Raw genomic sequence first — 10,091 nt, 5'->3', positions numbered from 1 at the left:
CACTTTGGCCTTCCAGAACCAGAACCACGAGGGCCTAAGCCAGAACCAGAACCACGGGGCCTATGCTTGGGGAGGCACCAGGGTTCTCAAAGTTCCCAGAACAATGCACAGATCAGCTGGGCTGGTCCTGCCCCCTCGGAAACAGCAAGAAGCCGGGCGGACGGAGGGCCGCGGGGACCAATGGCCTAGCTCGCTCCGCCCCAGAGCCTTCCCGGGGATTGGCTGCCCACCACCGCCCTCTGCCCCGCCCCGAGCCGCGGAACCAGGGCTGTGGTGCACTCGGATCACGGGCCTCTTAGCCGCGTGCAGCTGCACGGTGAGTGTACCTCTGGCCTCTGGTCCCTGACCCGAAGGGCCTGCGGGCTCTGGTGGGCCTGTACTTGTCCGGCGTCCCCTTGAGCTTTGCCCGCCGGGAGCTCCTCTGTTCCCGGCGGCCAGAATGGAGGGGTAGAGCAGCCCTTGGCGACCCGGGGGACGGGCGGCTGTGCCCGTCTCGCGGCCGCACGAGGCACAGACATCGCGCTTGGCAGCTTGGATGGTTCCCGCGGGCAGGCCCAGCACAGTCACAAATTTGCGCTTTGCTTCCCCAGGGCGCAGCCGCCGCTAATTTGTAGCAGGATGGGGCTCCGGTTCTATTCCGCATGCAGGGGGAGAGGGCCTGTCACAGACGGACCTTGGGCCTGGGAAGTTTGTCTCCAGCGTCTGCGGGGGTGCAGCGGCCTGAGTTCTAAGCGCAGGTAAGTCCCCGGGCACGAAATGAAAGGACACGGGCCCAGAGCACGTGGCAATGGCGGCCGGAGGGCTCCTGGGCGTGGGATCGGAGCAAAGGCCGGAAGCTGGCTTTCCTGTAATGTAAGGGAAACTGACATGCCCGGGTTCCACTGGGCAGAACAACTACCTCCAATGGGTTTCGGACTAGGTAAGGCAACTGTAGAGAACCTTTTAAAAAATTACAGGTCGCCCTTTCCTGTGCCCTTGTAAGGTTGATGCAGTGCCTTAGGAGGCTAACACAGAAGGGTAAAGTAAGTCTCCATAAAACCCAGAGACGAGATGGTAAAACTCCTCTTTGGATCCTGTCTGGAGTCACAGCTGAAACACGAAAATTTCCTTTCGGTTGCAGCATCTTTGTGATATTTGAACACAGTTAATAGCGAAGTGATAAATTTAACCCTGTTTTAGATAATACCTTCGAGCATGGTTTTTAAACTTTAGGGATACCACATAGTATTTTCAAGTACATAAGGGAGTTTGCATACTTCAAATCTTTGAAGATGCAAAAAATCCAGATGATGGAATATGCATACACGAGGCTTTTTCTGAACATCATTTGAAACAAACTGAGAAGAATATACCTCAGAGGTTTCTTTCTGTTTAGTTATTCAAAACTTTTCTTTTTGTAGATTGAAACTACAGGTTCAAGCCTTTGACGCTGGAATGCTGTGATGCTGGTATTTTGACTTAACAACTTTCACGCTACAGCTTACAATGCACGTGTGCCTGTAATGAGGTCAGGTATTATTATATAACTTAGTAGCAATCATGCGCCCCTGCACCTGCCCAGGAGTCAGTGTGGTCCACGGTGCTGGTGGGGAAAGAGTGGTGCGGCGGCTGCACTGATTTCATCTCTCCATTTCATCCTCACAGCCCTGAAGTCTATAGAAACTATTCTTATTTTACAGGTAAAGCATCAGGTTAGGTAGTGGCCTGAGACACAATCACGTATGCTTTTGGTGGGGGGAGGGACCCCCAAAATCCCCAGAATCATCATCTGGAGGGTGTGCCTCTTGAAGGACAGGCTTCCCCAGCTAGGTGAGTGTTCTAGGAACCCATCTGTGTCAGTGTGCCAGGTGGCGTGGTGAGAGGCTATGTTCAGCTTTAGTGAACTTTTTTTGAAGACTCAGCGTGTTTTCCTGGGTGGTGGGTGATTTAGGGGTGCACCTGTCCACACCACTCTGAGTGTTCAGCAGGAAGAGATGTGGCCTCTTCAAAGTCATTTCTCTGTTGAGGTTTAGTGTCCTGGTGTAACAAATATTTAAACAGACGAGGCCAGTTTGGGGGCTGGGGGGCGACACTAGAGTTATTTAATAATGTAAGTTCTTCACAGTATAATGAACCTACAGAAGTTTCCAAAATTTGGCACAATGGGAACATTTGTCAGCATTTGGGGATTTTTAATTTTTTATTATTTTTTTTAGTAGCATAATGTAAGAAGGGATTAAAGGATCCAGTGGTGTTAGACTGTTAGGATAGGAAAGCACTGTAGGTAATGGGGAAAGTTTTCATATGGGGAGAAAATGTGACTGCAGCAATATGTGCTGTGAAAGAACAACCTAGTATGTGCTAGAAATTCTTTCTGTTGTCCAGCTCAGTGTCTACAAATATCCCATTTTCCTGAAATCTTAAATAAAGGAATTTAATATTCATCTTGGAGTCATTTTCTTTTGTTAAAGATTTTATTTATTTTTAGAGAGGGGAGGGAGAAAGAGGTAGAGATCATGATGGGTTGCCTCTCACAAGCCCCCAGGCAGGTGCCTGACTGGGAATCCAACCCAAAACCTTTGGTTCAAGGGTGGGCCAGCACTCAATCCACTGAGCCACACCAGCCAGGGTGGAGTCATTCTTAATGCTGAATACATAACATTGTTCTAGCCTCTTTTCCTAAACTATATATATATATATTTTCCATGTTCTGTAAAATCCAGCCTTGCTCTTTGGGTAGTTTATTCAACAAATGTGTTAGAGGGAGAAACAGGAAGTGCCTGTATGCACTGGAAGTGGAGGGTGTAATTTCAGACAGGGCTGCCCAGGGAAGAACCAAAATCAGAAGACCTGAAGGACCTGAGATGCTGTGACTATAGTATTATAATTATGATTTGTCATTTATTCATGTAGTTTATTCATTGTTTATACCCTATTTTAGTTCAGAAAGAATTTGTATTTTACCAGAACATATTACAAGGAGATCTTAAGGACGTAGATTTGAGTAAAAGTCTGGGGCTAGCACACAAAATACAGTCCGTTAGGTTCTGTATGTTTGCTCGAGGTTAAAAAAAAAAATTTTGCTCTGAGCTGTTTCACACTCAGTGCAAAAATCAAATAGAAATTAGGCGCTTATGAGAAACCATCCTGAGAACTTTCCTCCATGGATCTTTATAAAGAGGGCACTACAACCAAGCACCTCCATATCAATGACCTAAAAAGAATGATCTTAAACTTTCATGTGTGCAAGATTTTAGATACCTACACAGTATTTCCTAGTCAAGGCCATTTAGTATGCTTAAACTCAAAAACAACTTTTTCTCGTCCTAGTTATGTGGTGAGAGGATTGTCAGTATCGCTCCATGACATTGGAGAAGAAAATGGGGTTCTCATTATGAAGCAGATAGGCCACACTTCACTGTAGTACTGAAATGAGTGACTGAAAACAGCATGTGCACTCCCCTAAGAAAGATCTGATAATTTGAGTTAATTCCCTGATGAGAGATTTTGCATTAGGCGTTTTATATATATAAAATTATGAGTTTGGTTCTGAAGCCCTCCATAGGAGGTCCACAATAAAATGTTAATTCCAGCACAACATATATCAAAAGTAACCATTTATTTTGATGTTAAATTTCTTTAAGTATCAACTGAATTTTTTTTATCCTTACCTGAGAACATTTTTTTAGAGAGGAAGGGAGAGAGAAACGTCAATTGGCTGCCTTTGTCAGCACCCACACCAGGGATCTGCTGGGAACTGGATGTTCTGGAGGGATGTTCTGGACGGGGGCTGTGAGTGCCCGTGCCTGCTCCCAGACCCAGACCAGCAGCCTTTAGGTTACAGGAGGATGGCTTCACCCACTGAGCCACACCAGCCAGGGCTCAACTGAATAGTTAATAATTTCATCCTACTTCAAGTGGCTTTGAGGAAGGAATGTGAAGTTTTCTTAAAAAACAACAGGAACTTTGAGCCCAATGCCTTTCTACTCTGTCCATTAATTTTTCCAAGTTAATGCAAGTATAAATTCTCTCTCTGACCTTTTCCTGCTGACATACAACAAAGTAAGGACCTGCCTCTAAGTGTTAGGCCCTTCAGTCTCACCCTAACACTTCAGATGTAATAGAAATTTTGCAATCAAATTAAAATAGGAAACCCCAAGCTTCTGTATTTTTAAAACTTATGAAAATTACAAAACATGCATAAAGATAGAATTCAGTAAGTCCCTGTGTCTTTATCTTTGAGTCAACATCAACTGAAAACATTTGAATGCTTGTTTCATCTAGCTGTCTTTTTTTGTCAAAGTATAATATTTTAAAGAAAATGCAACAAAACATATTTTACTGTTAAATGTTTCAGCATTCATCTCAATAGAAAAGACTACCATACCTGGCAACAATGCCAGTAGGGTTGCTAAGAAAATAAAATAATTTCAAATCCATACTCAGCTTCCCCCATTGTCTAAAATGCCTATTTTACAGTCTGAATACAGATTCAAACAAGGTTTTCCTCATTGTATTTAGTTATGCCTCCTGAGGTTTTTTTTTTAAGCCTCTCTCAGTCCAGAAAATGGTGCCCTCCTTTTTCATCTAGCACCTTAATTTCCTTAACAGTTTCTGAGATACAGTTCAGACACTATAAAACTGACCCCTTTAAAGCGCACACGTCAGTGGTTTTTGGTATATTTACGGAGTAGCAATCATCACCATTATCTAATTCCAGAACATTCCATCACTTGAAAAAGAAACCGACCCATTAACAGTCACCTCCCATTCCCTTCCCTCACCTCTAGCAACCACTAATCCCCTTTATCTCTATGGATTTGCCTATTCTGGACAATTCATATAAGTGGAATTACACAACATGTGTTTTTGGGGGGGGTGGGGGGCGTTGCCTGGCTTTTTAAACAGCATAATATTTTTGATGCCCAACAGATGAGTAGCACTATGCAGTGCTGGGCTGCCATGTCTTTTCATGGCCAAATGGTGTTTCATTGGTTGGATGTACTGAGTTTTGTTCATCCGTTTATCAGTTGGTGGCTATGCCTTTGATTTTTTAAAGAAACCGTGTTTGTTGTCCTATAGAGAATTACACATGCTGGCTGGCTGTTTACTGATGCTATTTGTTTATCCTTTACTTTTTAAAAAAGATTTTATTTTTAGAGAGAAGGTAAGGGAGGGAGAAAAAGGGAGAGGAACATCGATGGTAGAGAGAAACATCCATTGGTTGCCTCTTGTACTCACCGCCACCCGGGACTGAACCCACAACCCAGGCACGTCCCCTGACCAGGAATTGACGTGCAACCTTTTTGCAAATGATGTCCAACCAAGTGAGCCACACCAGCCAGGGGGATTCTCTGTTTTTCTCCTAGATTTGAGAGAAACCCCACATTATTGAGAACTCGGCTGTCAAACTGCAGTGTGGAAGAAGCACCTGGCATGCTTGCTAACAGTGCAGAATTTTAGACTCCATCACTGGAGAGTCTGATTTAGTGAACTTGAGAGGGGGCCCAGGAATCTGTATTCTCAACACACCAGTTAATCCTGATGCTGGTATTTCCAGAACACATTTTGAGAAACCTTGTTTTTAAATCTGGATTTTAATGGCTCTTAACATTTCATAGGAAAGTGGTAAAAGCAGCTGGTAGGCCATTGCCTACGACTTTTTTAAAAAGTTGGAAACGTTACTCACAGAATTCCTAAAAGGGATCTAAACTAATATTGTGGCCTTTGTCTTCTGGACTGGAGCTAGACATCTGAAGGAATGATGGCCGAAGGAATTGAGGGGCGGGTGTCACTTAGTCACCCTGGAGTGAGTGAAGTAGCCAAATTTAGCTTGAAAGCAGTGAAGCCACATAGTCTAGAAAAATTCAATCACTGCACAGATCTATGTAGTATTGACTTGAAATGCACTCACAAATGCACTCAAATTAATTAGACTACTTTTGGGTTCAGGAAATTTGAATTCTTAATCTGAAGCCATTTTCTTTCAGGTAACCAAGAACAAAGTTGTCAATATTCTAAGAGCAATCATTTTATTCTAGAAATATGCTACAACAAAGTGCAACCATTTAAATTTTTTTAAAATGTTTTAATCCTCACCCGAGGATATGTTTATTGATTTTAGAGAGAGGTACGGGGTGGGGGGCAGAGAGAGAGAGAAACATCGATCAGTTGCCTCTTGTACATGCCCCAACCAGGGATCGAACCCATGACCTCTGGGTGTGGGGATGATGCTTCAACCCACTGAACCACCTGGCCAAGGCAGTACAACCATTTTTGCTTCAACACTTTCATTATATTTTCCATTATCTAAATAGACTATTTTACAACACGAGAAACTCCCGAGTGGAAAAAGAGTTGTTTTCCCTTAATTTAATGACAACAGTTTTCTTTCACTTAATAGATGAGTGATGCTTTTAAGGATCTTTTAATGGTGTCGGAGCAGCCAGAGCAGCAAATGGAGTTCCATTTACTCTGCGTGCCTCATTACGCCATCACAGGAGAGGGTAATGTGGTCGGAGAAGAAACCACCCATGCCTTTTTGGGTTTTGAGAGGAAAAAATGGATTTTAGGATATGAAAACAGTTTTGACATTCAAATGCCTTTCCAAAGGGTTCGTTAGGGGAGTTACCCATGGAAGGGAATCTTTAATTCCCGAGCAATAATAAACTCCACGTGGTAACATTCCAAGCACACCCCCAAATACAGAGACTACCGTTGCGAAGCGCCAGGTGCCCAGCACTGGGCTCCCGCGGTTAGCAGCAGTGCACCCTGCTCGCTCGTTTGGCCCCTTGCCCTCGCTTCTGCTCGTTCCTTTTCAGGGGCATTTCAGACACTGTGTCAGACACTTTGCCTGCAAAAATTTTTAGTTTGCATTTTTAAATGATAACATTTTAGAACATCACTAAATGCCATTATCACACCCAACTATATTTTTTAATTATCATGTAATACTGGGCCATTTTCAGAGTTTCCCCGTTGTCTCAAAGCTGTCCCTGGACAGTTCATTTCTTCTCATCAGAATCCAAACAAGGTCCACCCACAGCATTTGGTTGTATCTTTAAGTGTTTTTTATTTTGTAATAATCCTCCTCTTTTATCCGAACGCTGATTTGTTGTGGAAACTCGGGGATTTGTCCTGTGAAATGACCAGCATTTGGGATTTGCCCTTTTTGCCTTCCCTTCGTGTATTTAACTTGTTTCATTATCTCCTAGAAGCTGGTTCGACGAGATTCAGGTTGAACCTGGGGGAGAAGGAAACCTCACCTCCCAGCGCATCCTCCCACCACAAGGCGCACCGTGGCACAGGGGCCCCGTCGTTCTAGCTCCGTTGTTGGTTCCGGGGGTGTCAGTCTGATGCCTCTGTGTTAAAGTTCGCCACCACCCTTCTCTGAGCGTCTCTGACTTCCACTTACATTCATTCCTTACACTTTTTATTCCATCAGTAGCTGTAAAATAGTAATTAAATTAAAAATCATTTCTTCTGCGTCTGCATTATTAGCTGGACTTCCATAAGGGAGAGTTTTTCCTCATAGACTATTTGGATACTCCATGAAAGTGTATTCAGGGAAGGGAGGATGAAGTCTTCCTTTCCTTATCAAATTTCAGAGTAACATAACCTCCAATAATAGTGGGGAAGTTTTGTATTATTATGAAGTCAGGATTTTTATGTTTTAAATTTCTTCAGATGTATATTTTTTTAATTGATCTTGGAGATGGAATCTCTAAATGTTGGCATTAGTCTTCTGAGATTGTGTTTCTCAAAGTATGACCACAAACCATGTATGTGAGGCCTGTTCGGAAAAAGTCCAGCCGCTGTTAATATAATGAGAATGGTTTGTGCAATGTTGATGTAATCTTGTCTCAAGGAGAGTGGACCAGAATGTGCATGTGTGAACACTGATGACTTTACTATATTAGTCTGTGGGAGCAGTGGATGCCATTGAGTGAGCATGTGTACTGTGTGACCATCACATTCAAAATGACTGAGCTAGTAGAGCAACGGATCTGCATCATTTTATGTGAAGCTTGAACATTCCTCCCTGGAAACGATTCAGATGATTTAGAAGGTCACAGCTGTGGGCAACTGGTGCTTGGCAGCTTCATCATAACAATGCGCCTGCTCGTGCATCATGTTTCATGCAGAGTTTTTGGTGAAACATCAAATCATCCAGGTGACTCAGCCCCCTTACAGCCCAGATTTGGCACCCTGTGACTTACAGCTTTTCCCAAAACTAAAGTCACCTTTGAAAGAAAAGAGACTTCAGACCATCAGTGAGATTCTGGAAAACACAACAGGGCAGCTGATGGTGATTGGGAGAACTGTGTGAGATCCCAAAGTGCCTACTTGGAAGGGGAGTGAGGCATCATTGTCCCAAGTACAATGTTTCTTGTATCTTCAATAAAGGTCTGTATTGTTCTTATTACATGGCTGGATACCTTCTGGACAGGCCTCATATATATCTCAGAAGCCCCCTGGGACATTGGTTAATATGTAAATTTATCGTCCCTACCAGGACCTCCTGAGTCAGTGTTTGGGAGCGAGCCCTGGAATCTGCATTTCTAACAAACTCCAGTAGGGATTTCTAAAATCGCTATGTAATGAATATTCTTATGGGACAACCTCATCAGAGCTTGGGGACAAAGCACCAAGTGCATACACACCTGAGCTGTTACTCCAAAAAAATGTCACTAAATTAACCACTGATAATTCAAGAAAAGGTAGCTCCATCAGCTCCACCCCGGGGAGGGTCTGGGTGGAGGGACCTATGCAGTGCTTGGTCCCTTGCAGTGCAGCATCTTGGTTGAGACAATCTAGATTCTGTTGTTAGAACCCTGGGAAAGTCCTACAACAGTGAATTCCGTGCCACAAGGTTCTGCATGACATTGAACTGACCTCTCTTGAAGATTCCCATGGACCAGTATTGTTTACATTCCTAGCCTCAGATCCTGCACGATTGTTGTCTACTGGGCCCCAGAGGTTCCTGCTGCAGGACTGTCATTTCAGGTAATGCAGTTCCACATCCATTAAGACACAGAGTACCATTTGTATTTGAAGTATCAATTAGCACAGTTATATGTTCTATTTCTAAACTGCTCATCTCCTTTAGGTGATGAGCTCAAATCCTCTAATGCTTGACATTTTGAGCAAAACATTTGTTTAGTTGGTTTTCCATAAAAGTGATGATCCATTTTTGTAATTTCATTTGCCTTTATTGAATTTTAAATACTATTGTTGAATACACTGACTCACAGGAAAAAATACATTGAATGCATGCTTAAAAAAAAGAGCCGAAATTGCAGATGTTGCCAGTTGGATTTTTTGCAGATTAGGAAAAGCTAAACTACATTTCTCAGCATTTTTCTGCCTATGTGCTTGGGAAGAGAGAGTGGGAACCAGGTTCCTGGGGCATGATGGAAGGCCCAGGTCGCTCTGGGTGGGTGCGGCCACATGGTATTCCAGTGAAGTTCTGTGCTATGCCATATCTAACCCGGAGGAAGGGCATGGCAGAGGACAGGGTGGGGCGGGGCGGGGCCGGGCAATCCAGCAGGGCTCTTCCAGGCACAGAATGATATGCAGCATCTTTGGAAGCTCTTCAAGCTGCTGGCAACATTCTGGCATTGTTACCTCCAGGCAGAAACCTAGCTTTTGTTTCTATTTGGTTAGGGGTCATAAAGGAGTGAAGAGGCCTGGCTAGGAGACTGCTGAGTGAGGGAGACGTGTCCCCAGCTGAAGGAGTCCACCTCCTTTAGCCTATGGCCTTTACCAGGACTGTGGACCCTGAATAGCTGGAGCTTTTCAAGTTTTAAGAGGCACTGATACTCTGAGTTTTTATGTGAGCTCTCTAGATGTCAAATACTGACATTAATTCAAATGGATGTTAAGTATAGGCATGGTTAAACTAAATGTCTGTGGACCACTGTTTTGGAGCTTTTGATTTAGGGGATATGGTACTTTAAATTAATATCACAGTGAAGTACAAGGGAACTTAGATGTTCCAGAGCACAATGAGTAGAAGTTTGAGTCTAATGCTGATGCTGTTAGCAGAGACTCAAACCATAAACCTCAGAGGGATAAATTAGCTATATTCTGTCCAGTAGCCAGAAGTTAGA

The 10,091-nt window shown here is 43.6% G+C and overlaps 1 long non-coding RNA gene and 1 other non-coding gene across 3 annotated transcripts; both read left to right on the top strand.

Moving 5' to 3' along the window:
* Positions 1-246: 246 nt before the first annotated feature.
* On the top strand, positions 247-7,464 carry LOC123815774. 2 transcript variants are annotated; one of them, XR_006785164.1, is made up of 4 exons: positions 247-316; positions 591-737; positions 1,401-1,679; positions 7,194-7,464. It is a non-coding gene; the product is annotated as an uncharacterized LOC123815774 (long non-coding RNA). The 2 variants fall into 2 exon arrangements; XR_006785163.1 differs by lacking the exon at positions 7,194-7,464 and having other exon boundaries at positions 1,401-2,406.
* Positions 970-1,091, top strand: LOC123816006. The gene has a single exon (XR_006785217.1). It is a non-coding gene; the product is annotated as a small nucleolar RNA SNORA26 (small nucleolar RNA).
* Positions 7,465-10,091: the final 2,627 nt, after the last annotated feature.

The sequence above is a fragment of the Phyllostomus hastatus genome, unplaced genomic scaffold, assembly GCF_019186645.2.
Source record: "Phyllostomus hastatus isolate PE091 unplaced genomic scaffold, TTU_PhHast_1.1 phas_contig_196, whole genome shotgun sequence".
Classification (NCBI taxonomy): domain Eukaryota; kingdom Metazoa; phylum Chordata; class Mammalia; order Chiroptera; family Phyllostomidae; genus Phyllostomus; species Phyllostomus hastatus.
The sequence above is the reverse complement of the archived record's forward strand: the minus strand, read 5'-3'. Positions and strand labels throughout refer to the sequence as shown.